General features: G+C 42.6%; 1 protein-coding gene across 2 annotated transcripts in view; it reads right to left on the reverse strand.

Annotated features, from left to right (window-relative positions):
• CNIH3 (cornichon family AMPA receptor auxiliary protein 3) overlaps positions 1-16,753 on the reverse strand; it is a 343,860-nt gene that overhangs the window by 206,784 nt on the left and 120,323 nt on the right. For both annotated transcript variants that reach the window (XM_055107644.2, XM_055107643.2), the window contains one exon: positions 4,547-4,615. The gene's annotated coding sequence lies outside the window, so the exon portion shown is untranslated. The remainder of the gene's footprint in view (positions 1-4,546; positions 4,616-16,753) is intronic.

A 16,753-nucleotide genomic window follows, 5' to 3' on the forward strand; every position in this document is an offset into this window, starting at 1 on the left:
ACTATAAAACTTTTAGAAGATAATATAGGCAATGTGATTATAACATTCAGTAAGAAAGATTGCATACAAAGTTGTTGTATAAATAGTTTATACAAAAATATAAACTATAAAGGAAATGTTTGATAAGTTTGGCTAAGCTAAAATTGGAACATATGTTCACCAAAAGAAACTGTTAGAGAATTTAAAAAACAATTAAAAATGGAGAAGCTATTTGTTGCAACATACAAAAGAGGTAGTATCAAAACACATAAAGAAGTCATATAAGTCTATAAGAAAAAGACATCTTAATAGAAAAATATAGGTGCAGCCATAAAAAAGAACAAAATCATGTCCTTTGTGGCAACATGGATGCAGCTGGAGGCCATTATCCTAAGCAAATTAATGCAGAAACAGAAAACCAAATATCGCATGTTCTCACTTATAAGTGGGAGCTAAACATTGGGTACATGTGGACACAAAGGTGGCAACAACAGACACTGGAGACTACTAGAGGTGGGAGGGGGAGGGAAGGATTGAAAAACTAACTATTGGGTACTATGCTCACTACATGGGTGACAGGATCAATCGATCTACTCCAAACTGCAGCAGCACATAATATACCCATGGAACAAACCTGCACATGTACCCTTTGAATCTAAAATAGAAATTGAAATTATTTAAGAAATCATTAATATTGGCAAGACTTTATCTCTTTAGAGTAGAAGAAACATAAGTATCCATATCCATATGAAAATATGCTTGGCCGGGTGCAGTGGCTCAAGCCTGTAATCCCAGCACTTTGTGAGGCTGAGGCAGGTGGATCACCTGAGGTTGGGAGTTCAAGACCAGCCTGGCCAACATGGTGAAACCCCATGTCTACTAAAACTACAAAAATTAGCCCAGCATGTTGGTAGGTGCCTGTAATCCCAGCTACTCTGGAGGCTGAGGCAAGAGAATCGCTTGAACCCGGGAGGTTGAGGTTGCAGTGAGCTGAGATCGCGCCATTGCACTCCAGCCTGGGCAACAGAGAAAGACTCTGTCTAAAAAAGAAAGAAAGAAAATATTCTCAACCTCATTCATAATCAGATAAAAAGAACAAACCACAATAAGATACTATTTCATACCTACCAGACTGGCAAAAGTTTGAAAGTCTGACAAAATCAGGTGTTGGCTATGATGGAAAAACCAGAACACACACTGCTGGTGAGAGTGTCAACTGGTACAACCACTTGAAAAATAATTAGAAATAATCTAGCAAGAATGAAGATGCATGTGTCCTGTAATCCAGCAGGTCCGCATGCAGGATTATACCCTAGAGCTCCTGTACGTGTGCACAAAGGGACTCATACAAGAATGATCAAAAAAGTCTTGTCTAGATCGTGTTTTAAAAATGGAAACAATGCAAACATTCATCCACATCTGAATGAATAAACCACACTGTGGTGTATTTATATGCTCTAGCGCCATATAATTCTTATTATAGGAATTAATTACAGTGACACACAACTACACGGATGAAACTCAAGATCAATGTTTGAGTAAAACACACAAGTTGCAGAAAATTCATACAGTATGATTCCATTTGTTTAAAGTCCAACAACATTCAAAACTAAACAACATGTCGTTTTGGAATATAGCAAAATGTAAAAAAGCATTTTAGAAAAAAAGTGAACAAGGCCAAGTGCAGAGGCTCACGCCTGTAATCCCACCACTTTGGGAGGCCGAGACGGGCAGATCACCTGAGGTTGGGAGTTCAAGACCAGCCTGACCAACATGGAGAAACCCCGTCTCTACTAAAAATACAAAGCTAGGCGTGGTGGCACATGCCTGTAATCCCAGCTACTCAGGAGGCTGAGGCAGGAGAATTGCTTGAGCCTGGGAGGCGGAGGTTGCAGTGAGCCAAGATCGCTCCATTGTACTTCAGCCTGGGCAACAAGAGTAAAACTCTGTCTTAAAAAAAAAAAAAAAGTGAACAATAAACTTCAGGAGAATAGCTACATCTGAGAAGGGAAGAAGACAGATTCTACAGGGCATCCAAAGGTAATGCTGGACACAGGTGTTCACTCTTTTGTAATTCTTTTTATATTTTAGAGACAGGGTCTTGCTCTGTCACCCAGGCTGGAATGCAATGACGTGATCAAGGTTCACTGCAGCCCCAAGCCCCTGGGCTCAAGCAATCCTCCCACCTCAGCCTCCTGAGTAGCTGGGACTGCAGGCGTGCACCACACCTGACTAATTTATTTATTTTTTGTAGAGATGAGGTCTCACTATGTTGCTCAGGCTGGTCTTGAAATCCTGGCCTCAAGCAATCCTCCTGCCTTGGCCTTCAGAAGCTCTGGGATTACAGGTATGAACCACCATGCCTGGCCAATATTGTAATTCCTTACACATCACATATATATTATATGAATATTCTCAATATCTAATCAAAACAATTAAATGAGGTGATGACTAAGTAAAACACACAGCTCAGTAGCTGGCATCTATTAGGTGCCCATTCTTCTTCTAAGTCTTGTTTCATTATAAATTTTGTTTGTTTGTTTGCTTGTTTGTTTGAGACAGAGTCTTGCTCTGTCACCAGGTTGGAGTGCAGTGACGTGATCTCGGCTCACTGCAACCTCCGACTCCCTGGTTCAAGCAATTCTCCTCCCTCAGCCTCCAGAGTAGCTGGGATAACAGGCACGTGCCACCATGCCCAGCTAATTTTTGTATTTTTAGTAAAGATGGGGTTTTACCATGTTGGCCAGGATGGTCTTGATCTCCTGACCTCGTGATCCGCCCGCCTTGTCCTCCCAAAGTGCTGGGATTACAGGCGTGAGCCACCGTGCCTGGCCTCTTTATAAATATTTTAAAACAAATTTGAGTAAAACTAAGTGGTTTTCTTTCAACTCCAATAATTGCTCTTAGGTGGAAGAATGCCACAGGATCAGACTCTAGGTCTGTTCAGAGTCAAAGACTAACAAGGCTCCCCTACTCTGGGTTCTCGATCTTACAACATCCCAGTGGGGTCATTTATGCCAACTGAACTAAAAATAAACATCTACAACTGTTTCATCCTTTCCCCCCACCTTGATTTCTGCCTGTGTGGTTATCTTTTTGAGTAGAAAATAATCCTTTTGTGAAACTATGATGAGAGAAGCCACACCCCTAAGCTGGAAGAAATAAAAATAGAGGCACAGTGGATGCCTGCACAATCACACACTCTCTCGTTTGGGTGCTCTGCATCATCACACGTTATATTTAGGTTGGTGCAAAAGTAATTTTAATGGCAAAAAAATGCAATTGCTTTTGCACCAACCTAATACAAAAGGCAGACTAGGAGTAAAGATAGTGATCTGCTCACTGCCTGCTCTTGGGGTATCTTCTGGTCCAAATGCTGTAAATCTCAGGACACAGGCATGGGCAAAGACTTCATGTCTAAAATACCGAAAGCAATGGCAAAAAAGCCAAAATTGACAAATGGGATCTAATTAAACTAAAGCGCTTCTGCACAGTAAAAGAAATTATCATCAGAGTGAACAGTCAACCTACAGAATGGGAGAAAATTTTTGCAATCTATCCATCTGACAAAGGGCTAATGTCCAGAATCTACAAAGAACTTAAGCAAATTTACAAGAAAAAAACAAACAACCCCATCAAAAAGTGGGTAGAGGATATGAACAGGCACTTCTCAAAAGAAGACATTTATGCAGCCAACAAACATATGAAAAAATGCTCATCATTACTGGTCATTAGAGAAATGCAAATCAAAACCACAATGAGATACCATCTCATGCCAGTTAGAATGGCGATCATTAAAAAGTCAGGAAACAACTGATGCTGGAGAGGATGTGGAGAAATAGGAACGCTTTTACACTGTTGGTGGGAGTGTAATTAGTTCAATCATTGTGGAAGACAGTGTGGCGATTCCTCAAGGATCTAGAACTAGAAATACCATTTGACCCCGCCATCCCATTACTGGGTATGTACCCAAAGAATTATATATCATTCTACTGTAAAGACACATGCACATGTGTGTTTGTTGTGGCACTATTCACAATAGCAAAGACTTGGAATCAACCCAAATAGCCATCAATGATAGACTAGATAGAGAAAATGTGGCACATATGCACCATGGAATACTATGCAGCCATAAAAAAGGATGAGTTCATGTCCTTTGCATGGGCATGGATGAAACCATCATTCTCAGTGAACTATCACAGGAACAGAAAACCAAACACCACATGTTCTCACTCATAAGTGGGAGTTGAGGAAGAAGAGCATAGACACAGGGAGGGGAATATCACACACCAGGGTCTGTCGGGGGATGGGGGATAGGGGAGGGATAGCATTAGGAGAAATACCTAATGTAGGTGACGGGTTGATGGGTGCAGCAAACCACCATGGCACATGTATACCTATGTAACAAAACTGCATGTTCCGCACATGTACCCCAGAACTTAAAGTATAATTTTAAAAAAAAAAGAAGAAATTAAACTCATGCTTAATCCTGAAAAAAAAAAAAGGAAAGAAAACATCTGTGACACAAAAGAGCCCCAAACCAAAGAGAGTTGCAAGTAATGCTGACCTTTTAGTAATAAAGGCTCTGGCACTGGTCTTCTCTCCAGTTTGGCTTTGCTTTATAACCAGGAGGCAGCTGGAAAACAAACAAAACATACAAGGTTTTATCACTTCATTCATACAGACTTCAGAGAAGTGGCATCCAGGTATACTATAGAGATAATCAAATTCTATTGTTTGTCTAAGAGTCCACTGAATTTCTAAGTTAATTAAAGCAATGGGGAGAGAATAAAAAAAAAAAAAACAGAAGGCCAGGCAAGGACTGTGTTTTCACTGGTGCTCCAGAAGAGTCAGCAAGAAACAAGGGAGAGGAGAAAGGGAAACGAACTGGCCAGACCTTCTCAGTGTGAGGGAAGCAAAGAATCACTGAGATGGTCCATTCATCTGCTCAACCACTGAGCACCCAGTGTGCACCAAGCTCTGTGCTGGAAAAATAAACACATAATTCCCTACCTCATGGAGAATGTAGCTCAGTAGGGGAAAGTCAGAAGCAAGTTGGCAATATGTGGTGTACAGGAGAACCAGGGGCTGCCACGGGAGCACACAGCACCAGGCTTGGGGGCTCAGAAAAGCCTCCCCACAGGAAGCAACAGCGAACCTCAGACTCTCCTGTGGAGTAAGACCAGTTGGCCTGACATAGTGCATAGTGGGCTGAGGGAGGGGAGTATGAAGCAAGAGGAGAAAGCCTCAATCTGGAGAACAGCAAGCGTAGGGCTCAGGGAGCAAGCATGGGGTACAGGAAAAGGACAACTAGGTCAGAAGGCCTGGAGCAAAGAATGCAAGCAGGGTGGTGCCGGGTTCGCCACCTCTAAATATTATGCTCTCCATGGCTTCAGGCCCACTGGACAAACCCAGGCAATGAACAGCCTCAGACCTGGAGAGCAGAACTCCTGACTCATACAGCTCATCTATCTTTGCACAGTGCCTTGTGTTCTTGCAGTCACACTCTTGGTTGCAGACACAATGCCAGCCGGAAATATGGCTATGACAGGACAGTGACTCAGAGTATACAGTTGGGCAATGAGAACTTAAACCATAACTATAAGACTTTTTGCAAGAAAAACCTATTAGACAGAGACATACACACACTCAGATCAGCTACCCTAGCAACTCCTCCATTATATATTAAGAGGAGACCTCAAGCATTGCAAAATCTATTTGGGGGAATGGGGACCAGTTTTATTGCCTGCCTGTTCTTGAGAAAACTTGTGATAAATGGAATCAACTGAACCTTTTTTATTTTCAAATCTGCTCACACATAGCCTTAGGGTCATTTGTGATGTGAGACTGAAGGGGACTGGGATGCAGTGGATGACAGCTGCCCACCATCTGTCTGGTCCTAAACCATCCACCTTCCCACTGTAACTGCTCAGGCCCTCCTAGCCAGAGGCCTGTCAGGAGCCAATTGAGCTGTATCTATCCAGGTATCGTTACACATTTGTTTCAGTTGTGATTATTCTTTCTGGCAGACAAAGCCATCCTTGTGGAAGGCAGAGCAGGACAATCCCACCCAGGCACATGGACCAGGCAGCTGGCAGAGTGCATTGAGGTGGCTCTGCCATCTGCTGCTCAGAAGGAAGGGCCTGAGGCTCACACATGCCTCCAAAGCATGTAAACCCCAGACTTCACCAAACCAAGTGGTAACGCCTCCATCCAAGTATCGTCAGCCCTTCTGGTCACATGGATGCATTGTGTGATTTCTCATCCTCTTCAAGTTTTAACCCCTGTCATTCACTTTGACCTGATAAAAATGCTGGATTGCCAGTGGGAGGGGTTGAGAATAGGAAGCAAAGAGACTTCATAGTACGATTTGTCTTGCACTGGAGACAAATCAAGCCCTGGGATGGCCTTAGCCTCTTCTGTCCAGAGACGGTCCTGCTGAAAATAATAGATTTTATTCCTCAAAAAATTCATGTCATGGTTAGAGCTAAATCATTCTCCATTTTTGTCATTTTAGAAAACCAGAGATATAGTTCAAACTGGTAGTGACACCTTCTTCTACCACTCTGTGCCACCAGTGCCTAGCACACAAGCAGGTATTTATAAACAGTTATTGATACTATGTGATGAATTACTAGCATAAAAGCCTGCTTATTTAGAAAAGGAAATTCTACAAAATCAAAGATCTAGAAGCACAGGTATGGACTACCCAGTATAGAGTACACTTCAATATGTGACTGCTCAAGAAGCCACTTATCAAATCAAACATAAGTGTGACTCTCATCACATGGGTCTTTTCAAAGTGGGGACCTATTCCTCTCCAGGATCTCACCTATTAGAAAAATGTATATTCACCCTATAGATTTTGTTTAAGATTCTGTCCTCTCTGTGGGGAGATATTTGGAGTTGTCACTCAGCAGCAGAGATCTGGAGGGACCAGATGGCTGGTAAAACAGGAGGCTATTCTCAATCCAGGGCCAACAGGAAAGCTGGAAGGCAGAGCCCAAATTTAGTTTGAAACCTGATGCCCAACAGTATAAAATTAGAAATTCCTTTGAACCATCTGGTTCTTTTAAATAAATACCTGTTTGTCCAATCCTAGAATGGAAGGAGCTTCAAAGTCTAGCTCCCTTCCCTAAGTCACAACATCTGTCCCATCCGTACTGAACAGCAGCCACGGGAGATACTTAATACTGGCTAGCTGACAGAGCCTAGGCTAATGGATGCCAATCTTAAGTACTCTAAAGTTCTTCAGAATCTTTCTAATTCCAATATCTCTTTCACTCTTCTCTTCCAACCACCAAATCCCCTCTTCTTACTCTCCCTGAGGCTAGAATACACACACACACACACACACACACACACCCCATCTAAAATATTTCAATGTAGTATTGTCCTTCTGCCAACCCACCCATAACGATCATTCCTTCTCTACATTGCTCTACTTTCTATTGTCCTTCTCTCCCCTTCTCTGACAGTGATACAACTTATCCATAACCCCCCAAAAATCAACACTTCACACCCTTGTGAGGTGACTGTCTTAGTTCATTTTGTGTTGCTTTAAAGGAATACCTGAGACTGGGTAATTTATAAAAAGAAGAGGTTTATTTGGCTTATGGTTCTGCAGCCTGTACAAGAAGCATGACCATATTTTACTGCTGGACATTTGCTTCGTATTAATAATAGTGAGTAATGATGCTATGAACATTCTTGGGCATGGCTTTTCATGTGTATATCCTATATTATGTAAAACCACTTCTAGGCACTTCCATACCTAGGAGTGGAATTTCCAGGTCACAGGATGAGCAATATTGAGTAGCAGATTTTGCAAACAGTTTCCCAAAGTGCTGGAATCATTTTATACACTCTTCAGTAGCACATAGGAACTTCTATTGCTCCTCACTCTTTTCAGCACTTTGTGTTATCTTTTAATCAGGACTCTCCAACCCCTGGTATCAGTCTGTGGCCTGTTAGGAACTGCGCCAGCATCTGCTCCTGGTGGGGACCTCAGGAAGCTTCCAGTTGCAGTGGAAGAGGAAGGAGAGCAGTGTGTCATATGGTGAGGGATGGGGCAAGAGAGAGACAGCGAGGGGAGGGGTGTCATGCTCTTTTAAACAACCACTCTCATGTGAACTAGTAGAGTGAGCACTCACTCATTAGAATGGGAAGGGCACCAAGCCATTCATGAGGGATCTGCCCACCTGATCCAAACACCTCCCATTACTCCCCATCTTCCAATACTGGGGATCAAATTTCAACATGAGATTTGGGGGGACAAATATCCAAACTATATCAGTCACCATCCCTAAATATTATAAAATAATCTGTCCCCAGCCAAATCAATGTATATCCCAGACCCTTCTCCCTTAAACCCACATTTTTCAGCCTTCACATGGCCTAAGATCTCTTCCACCACACATCATCCCACCACATGCTAACACCACCCCGACCTTTTATCTTGACTGGAGATGGCCTAACCTGAGTGATTTAGTGATTTCATCCCTTGGAAACAGAAGTGAAGAAGAGTCTGGAGTGGAAGGGTCAGCAGGGAAGACCCCAGGAAAGGAGAGTCAAATAGGACCTCCCTAAGTGCTTCCATTTTCTCTTGTATTCCAAAGGCCGGTTAAAGAGTAAATGAGATGATGTATAAATTCATCTAGTAAACTGTTGAAGCCCAATACAAAAGTAACAACATTGTTATTAAATTATTTCCACAAAAATCCCTTAATTAGCATAGAAATAGTGTCATTATATTTCCCTCAAATGAGTTCCTTTTCAGTGACATGGTGATCAAGTCTCAATGTTGGAGGTGTCTTCAACTCCACCCCCTCCCTTGCCCTCTACATTGTTAGGCACAAGTTTCCATGCACTCTTCTTCGAGAAAGTCCTTCAATCCATTCTCCATATCCATTCTCTTTTGCCCTGAACTTAGCCCAGCCCTTTGTCCCTTTGACACTGAAGCATGACTCTCTTATTCTAGGGTCTACTCACCCTATGTGAGCTCAGGTCCTCCAATAAGCTGATGTTAACATGAACCAGACATGCAAGATACTTGTTGGGGGAGATACTTGGGCAGGATAGAGAGGGAGAGAGCATGCATAGGCAGAGGGAGCCTTCAGACCACACTTGTCTGACACCGTTGACAAGAGGGAAAGAAGACTGGTAGGAAGATCCTCAGACCACACTGCAGTTCTAAGAAAGTCTCGTTTGGCTGATGCGTAGTATCCAAGCCCAGGTTCCCATTAGAAGAGGCCACATTGAGCAGAATTGGCCCAGCTTTAGTACCTTCAACATGTCAATGAGGGACAGACGCAGCTCAGGGAAAGTGTGGCCCCAGCATAAAGATCAGAGTAATGAGGAAAAGATAGCTTCTCAAGTACTAAGTGAAACGGATAGACAAAGGCAAAAACTGAAACTTGACTCCCTCTCATGCCATTCACAAAAATCAGCTCTGGGTGGATTGTAGATCTAAGTTTGAAATGATAAAACTTTTAGAAAATTATATATAGGAAAATTCATGACTGAGAAAGGAAATCTGTAAACCATAAAGGAAAAGAGAGATGCACTAGAATACATTAAAGTTAAGAATTTTTATTTACCAAAATTAAGAGCTTCTGTTTTGATAAGTGGAAGAGTGAAAAGACAAACAAAAGTGGGAAAGTGTCATTTTAATACATATAACTAAGAGGCTCATAACCAGACTATATTAAAAACTGGTAAAAGTTAATCAAAAGCAAAATAACAGAGAACCCAGTAGAACAAAGGGTAAGAAACTCAAACTGGTATTCCACAAAAGAGGCCATGCAAATGGCCAGTAAACATATATAGGTGCTGAATATCATTAATCACAAGGGAAATGCAAATTGAAATCACAACGAGATACATTGAACACACACCTGAATGGTTAAAATCTAAAACAGTGGTCTCCAAACTTTTTGGCACCAGGGACGGTTTCATGGAAGACAATTTTCCCACAGACCCAGGGGAATGGTTTCAGGATGATTCAAGTGCATTACACTTATTGTGCACTTTATTTCTGTTATTACATTGTAATATATGATGAAGTAATTATTCAACTCACCATAATGTAGAATCCGTGGGAGCCCTGAGCTTCTTTTCCTGCAACTAGATGGTCCCATCTGGGGGTGATGGGAGACAGTGACAGATCATCAGGCATTAGATTTTCATAAGGAGCATGTAACCTAGATCTCTTGCATGCACAGCTCACAATAGGGTTCACACTCCTATAAGAATCTAATGCCACCACTGATCTGAAAGGAGGCGGAGCTTAGGTGGTAATGCAAGCAATGGGGAGCAGCTCTAAATGCAGATGAAACTGCACTTGCTCACCCACTGCTCGCCTCCTGCTGTGGGGCCCGGTTCCTAACAGGCCACAGAGTGGTACCAGGGGTTGGAGGGTCCTGATTAAAAGATAACACAAAGTGCTGAAAAGAGTGAGGAGCAATAGAAGTTCCTATGTGCTACTGAAGAGTGTGTAAAATGGTTCCACCACTTTGGAAAACTGTTTGCAAAATCTACCACTCAATATTGCTCATCCTGTGACCCAGAAATTCCACTCCTAGGTATGGAAGTGCCTAGAAGTGGTTTTACATAATATAGGATATACACATGAAAAGCCATGCCCAAGAATGTTCATAGCAGCATTACTCACTATTATTAATATGAAGCAAATGTCCAGCAGTAAAACTGTGGTCATATTCATTCCATGGCATACCATAGTGAAAAGTAATGCATCAAAACTACACCCAACAATATAGATAAATTTCACAAATACAAGCTGAGTGACACATATTCTATGATTATATAAAGTTATAAATATATAAAGTTCAAAAATAGTTGAAACTAAAATATCATATTTAGGGATTCATACTTAGGTGGTAAAACTATTGGAAAAAAATGCAAAGACATGATAACCATGAAGACCAGGATAGTGGTTACCTTTAGGGAGAGGGAAAGAGTATAACTGGGGAGGGGTATGCAGGGCCTACTGGAATGCTAGCAGTAGACTATTTTTGCCCTGAGTGTTTGCTTTATAATAATTCAAAAAACTTTACTAACATATTTTATGCATTTATCTTAATTGTGTTATATTTCTCAATGTTTTTTAAAAGGAATTCTTTTTAAAAAAAATTACAGATGTAGTGGCTCATGCCTATAATCCCAGCACATTGGGAGGCCAATGTGGGAGTATTGCTTGAGGTCAGGAGTTGGAGATCAGCCTGGGCAACACAGTGACACCCCATCTCTACAAAAATTTTAAAAATAAAAAAACTAGCCAGTCATGGTGGCATGTGCCTGTAGTTCTAACTACTTGGAAGGCTGAGGCAGGAGGATCCCTCGAGCCCATGAGTACAGGGTTACAATGAGCTACGATAGGGCCACCACACTCCAGCCTGGGTGATGGAGCAAGACCTAAAAGCTTAGTGTAACAGAGAATAAGTGAAAAACCCAGCAAAACATAGAAGACTAATCACAAATGAGTTAGTTTCATCACACGATAAACCATGTTTATCATTTTTTTAAAACAAAAGAAGTGGGAAACAGAAGGTATTATTAATAGAAACATCCTCTGAAGCAAAACTGTCTGCCTAGAACCCAAACAGTATAGAAAGGGTAGAAATTACTCTGCCTCTTCCTAGCAGGCAAAGATTCCCTTCCCTTCACCTGGCTGGCAGTTTGAATTGCAAGGAAAGATGAAACACTGTGACTCATGTTGGCAAAAGATGATTGAGGACTAATTTTACCAACGTACTTTAGGTACCAGTTTGCAAAGCATGCTTTTAAGTACTCTGATAATTAATGGGTAAGCTGGCAGGCACTTTTTCACTCAAATACATTTATTTCTTCATTAAAACGACATGCAGATGTTAACATTTATTAATTATTTTACTAGTTCACAGCAATATAATTAACTGACTTTAAAAAGCTGAAAATGATACTGCCATCCTTCAGAAATTGCAGCATTTGGTCTAAATGAAAATGTGAAGTAGGAAAAGGTGTCCTCATTTCACAGTCTCTCTCCCCACATCTCTCCCCTGTGACTGCTTACAAAGTGGGCTGTAATAATTCTTCCCAACCCAGTGCATGTGCCCCTTTGCAATGTGACTTTGTCACCACTCCCATCAAGGGGTGGGGACTTTTTCCCCACTAGGGACTGACTAAGGAGGAGGAGTGGTGGGAGCAGTTTACTCCAGTGGGGAAGAGAATTTTATTGCATTGTTTAGAATTGCTAGCACACAGTGATAATAAAATAAAAAGCAACCAACTTTTCATTAGTTTTATTATTGCTTTTCAATTCTCTACAGAAAATGCACCCCCTTACTGTCTGCACCCAGGAGGTGTTCTCCCACTGCCAATCATTTCCCTGCTTGGTATTCCATCGTTCCCCACCTCTTGAATCTGAGCAGGCCTGGGACTTGCTTTGACCAATAGTATGTGGTGAAAATGACACTTTGGGACTTCCAAGCCAAGACCTCAAGACATTTGCAAATTTTGCTCTAGTCCTCTTGGAACCCTGAGACCTCCATGTGGGGAAGCTGAGCATGGCCTCCTTGAAGATAGAAGAACACATGAAAAGAGAGGTCCAGCTGATAGCCAGCACCAGTTATCATCAGGCATGTGAGTGGGGCCATCTTATATCGTTGACCCCAATCCAGCCATCAGATGGCTACAGCCACATGAGTGACTCCAGGCAAGACTGGCAGAAGAACTCTCCAGCTGAGCCCAGGCCAAATGGTGTACCCACATATTTCTGAGCAGTTCGAATGGTTGTTTGAAGTCACTAAATTGGGTTCTCATCCTAGCTCTTCCTCTTAGTGGTGAGACCACGAACAAGTCAATTAACTCTTCTAAGCCTTTTCCTTTATCTGTAAAATGGGGATAATGATATAGAACTTTCTACAGATGACTGTGGTAAGGACTGAATAGGATTATGTGTATGTGCCAGGGTGGAGGCACTAAGATGTGAAAGGTGCTAGATACCAAAATGAGTATGAACATATCCCACTGAAGGAATTCTCAAAGTAGACAGTTAAGAACTGGTTGAGGGCCAGGTGTGGTGGCTCGCACCTGTAATCCCAGCACTTTGGGAGGCCGAGGCAGGTGGATCATTTGAGGTCAGGAGTTCAAGATGAGCCTGGCCAACATGGCAAAACCCCCTCTCTACTACAAATACAAAAATTAGCTGGGCATGGTGGCACGTGCCTGTAGTCCCGGAGGCTGAGGCAGGAGAATCACCTGAACCGGGGAGGTGGAGGTTGCAGTGAGCTGAGATCGTGCTGCTGTACTCCAGCCTGAGCGACAGAGCAAGACTCTGTCTAAAATAAAAAGAACTGGTTGAGGACTCTTGAACCCCTCAGTTCCACCTCAAGGGAGTAAAGACAGAGAGAGGATTTTGTGAGGGGGGTTTTCTTTGAAGAAAGCACTGTTGTAAGACTCCTTCTAAGAGGGGAAAGTGGGCTGGGTGCAGTGGCTCACACCTGTAATCCTAGCACTTTGGAAGGCTGAGGTGGGAGTATTGTTTGAGCCCAGGAGTTTGAGACCAGCCTGAGCAACACAGCAACACCCTATCTCTACAAAAAACTAAAATAAAAATAATTAGCCAGGCATGGTGATGCATGCCTGTGGCCCCAGCTACTAGGAGTCTGAGGTGGGAGGATCACTTGAGCCTGAGAGTTGGAGGCTGCAGTGAGCTGTGATCGCACCAGTACATTCCAGACTGGGTGACAGAGTGAGACCCTCTCTCAAAAATACAAAAGAGGGGAGGCTGCAGAGTGCTTCCCTCTCTCTTCAAGCCTGTTTGAGAATGGGTCCTTCACCAAGGCTGCTCAGAGAGCCTGAAATGTGCTCCTTGTAGTCCGGGAGCTCCTCAGATTCATGCCTGAGAAAGTGAAACAGCAAAGGGGAGGGTTGTCTTTGGGACACAAGGTCCAGAGAGCAATTTTATACCAGGGAGCTGCTGCCTAGACCAGGGATCCCCAACCCGCAGGCCACTGACTGGTACCGGTCCGTGGCGTGTTAGGAACCAGGCCACACAGCAGGAGGTGAGCAGTGGGTGAGAGAGCACTACTGCCTGAGCTCTGCCTCCTGTCAGATCAGTGGCAGCATTAGATACTCACAGGAGCGTGAATCCTTTTGTGAACTGCGCATGCAAGGGATCTGGGTTGTACATTCCTCATGAGAATCTAACGCCTGATGATCTGAAGTGGAACAGTTTCATCCTGAAACCATACACCCTGCCCCATCCATGGAAAGATTGTCTTCCATGAAACCAGTCCCTGGTACCAAAAAGGTTGGGAATTGCTGGCCTAGAGGGTCCAGCAAAAGTGTTTGAGAGAATCTATGGAAGAAAGTAAGGTTGAAACAGCTGCCAGCTCCAAAGAACACAAAGCCAGCCAGTTTGGAATAGAATCTATGAAGCGGGTACTATTACTATCATTTTACTAACCAGAAATGGAGGCTTAGAGAGGTTAAGTGGTTTGCCTAAGGTCATACAGTAAGTACCCCAGACGGGATGAGAATCCAAGCTGATTCTTAACTATGCTATTCCAGATTACCTAGTAAACCACATGTGAAATAGACAGACACCATCACCAAGCAAGAACAAGTGATTAAAAAAAAAAAAAAAGATAGGAAAACCAAGCTATAGGCATGGCAGGTTCTCTGTTATCCCAGGAAACAAACTGGATGTCCTATGCCTGCAGGCAAAGAATTGAAACAAGTAAATGAGAGCACTTTGAGACAACATCAATATACCATGCCAGCTGTAATGTACGACCCTTCCTCAGCAGTCTTCACTCAGCTCCGCCTGTAAAAAACCCCAGCAGCCAGTGAGTAAAGCCGGCTGCGGCAGGAAGGTCTTTACAACCATCTAACTGGTGGGAGTCAATATTCTGCCAGCTGTAGGAAACAAGGAACCATGGAGGATGACTGGGAGCATGGCCATGTCATTCATTAGGTCCCACAGCCACAGTGCGGGACCTACAAAGTCAGTCAAGGGCAAGGGAAAGGATTGAGACCGAGGGAAAAAAAAGGATTAGCTCAAAACTCTAAAAGGAACATTGCTAATTCATAATCGATAACTTTTAATGAAATCTCTACCAAAAGTAACGTTATGCCAACCTCGTTTGTTAAATTAATATCCATAAGTATTTCATTACATTTGTAAACAATCTGTAGGTTAGGCTTCCTTACTTCACAAGAATTCCAAGTGTGGGTGAGAAATCACAGGAATTGAAAATTAAAGAAGTTGTTCATAGCCTGATCATTTCAAAGGCAAAATTGTTATTTGTTAAAAGTCTTCCAAAATACTTATAGAAGAAAAAGTTACATTTAATATAGCATTTTATTTTTTTTATTGTGCAGGTTAGGGGCCTCTAAAAGGATGAGTTCCTAGAATCTTTAAACAGTGTCATCCTGAACAAGGAAAGAAGGTTCATTAAAGCCATCAATGAATTCAAGTTTTTCACACAATGTCTGAGATGTGGGTGATTCTTCACTAAATCTTCCTTACATTTACAGGCGACACTTTCTGTGACAGCACAGGATCTGAAGTCTGACTGCCCCAATTCAAATCCCCACTCCACACTTAGCTGTGTGTCCTGGGGCAAGTGGCTCAATCTTTTTGAGCCTCATTTTCCTTATATGTGAAGGATGGAGATTAATGAACCCACTTCAAAATGTTGGGGGAACTGAGCTAACACAATCATCCCACAGTATCCATGGGGGATTGATTCCAGGACACTACCACCTCCCCTACTACCCCCAACGAATACCAAAACCCACGGATGCTCAAGTCCCTGATATAAAATTGTGCCATATATTTGCATGTAACCTATTCACATCCTCCTGTATACTTTAAATCATCTCTAGATTACTTACAATACCTAATGCAATGCTATGTAAGTAGTTGTTATACTGGACCAAGCACAGTGACTCATGCCAGTAATCCCAGCACTTTGGGAGGTCGAGGCAGAAGGATCACTTGAGCCCAGGGGTTAAAGACCAGCTTAGGCAACATAGTGAGACCCCATCTCTACAAAAACAATAATGATTATTATCTGGTCATGGTGGCATGCAACTGTAGTTCCACCTACTCAAGAGGCTGAGGTGGGAGGATTACTTAAGCCTGGGAAGTCAAGGCTTCACTAAGCCGTGATCACACCACTGCACTCAGTCTGGGTGACAGAACAAGACCCTGACTCGAAACAACAACAACAAAAAAAAAACCTACAAAAATTGCTGTTATTATACTATAATACTATATTGTTTAAGGAATGATGACAAGAAAAAACGTCTGCGTGTGTTCAGTACAGATGCAACCACCCATTTTTTAAAAAAGTATTTTCAATCCTCAGTGGGTTGAATCTATAGATGTGAAACCCATGATACAGAGGGGTAACTGTACATGTAAAGCACTGTACAGTCCTGGCACACAGTAAATGTTGAATAAACGTTAGTTGTTCACAGAAACTTGGATCTGCCAAGAGAACCCCACCCCACGGCCTTACTGTGTAATCCATTTTTATGTCTTTCCAAGGTGAGTGTGTGCAAAGGTGGAGATGCTTCTTCAACAGGTTTCCTCCTGCACTAAGTCAGGGCCTGTCTGCCAGACAGAAGCCAAGCAGGAGTTCAGGGTCAAGCGCCAGACAGGAGCTGATCAGACAGAGCTATTAATAGAAATCTAGGGCCCAGGCATTATGTTCAGAATGGTGCCCCTTACTCCATGTTGGTTCTAAAAATCATTTTCCAGCAC

The sequence above is a fragment of the Pan paniscus genome, chromosome 1 (assembly GCF_029289425.2).
Source record: "Pan paniscus chromosome 1, NHGRI_mPanPan1-v2.0_pri, whole genome shotgun sequence".
NCBI lineage: Eukaryota > Metazoa > Chordata > Mammalia > Primates > Hominidae > Pan > Pan paniscus.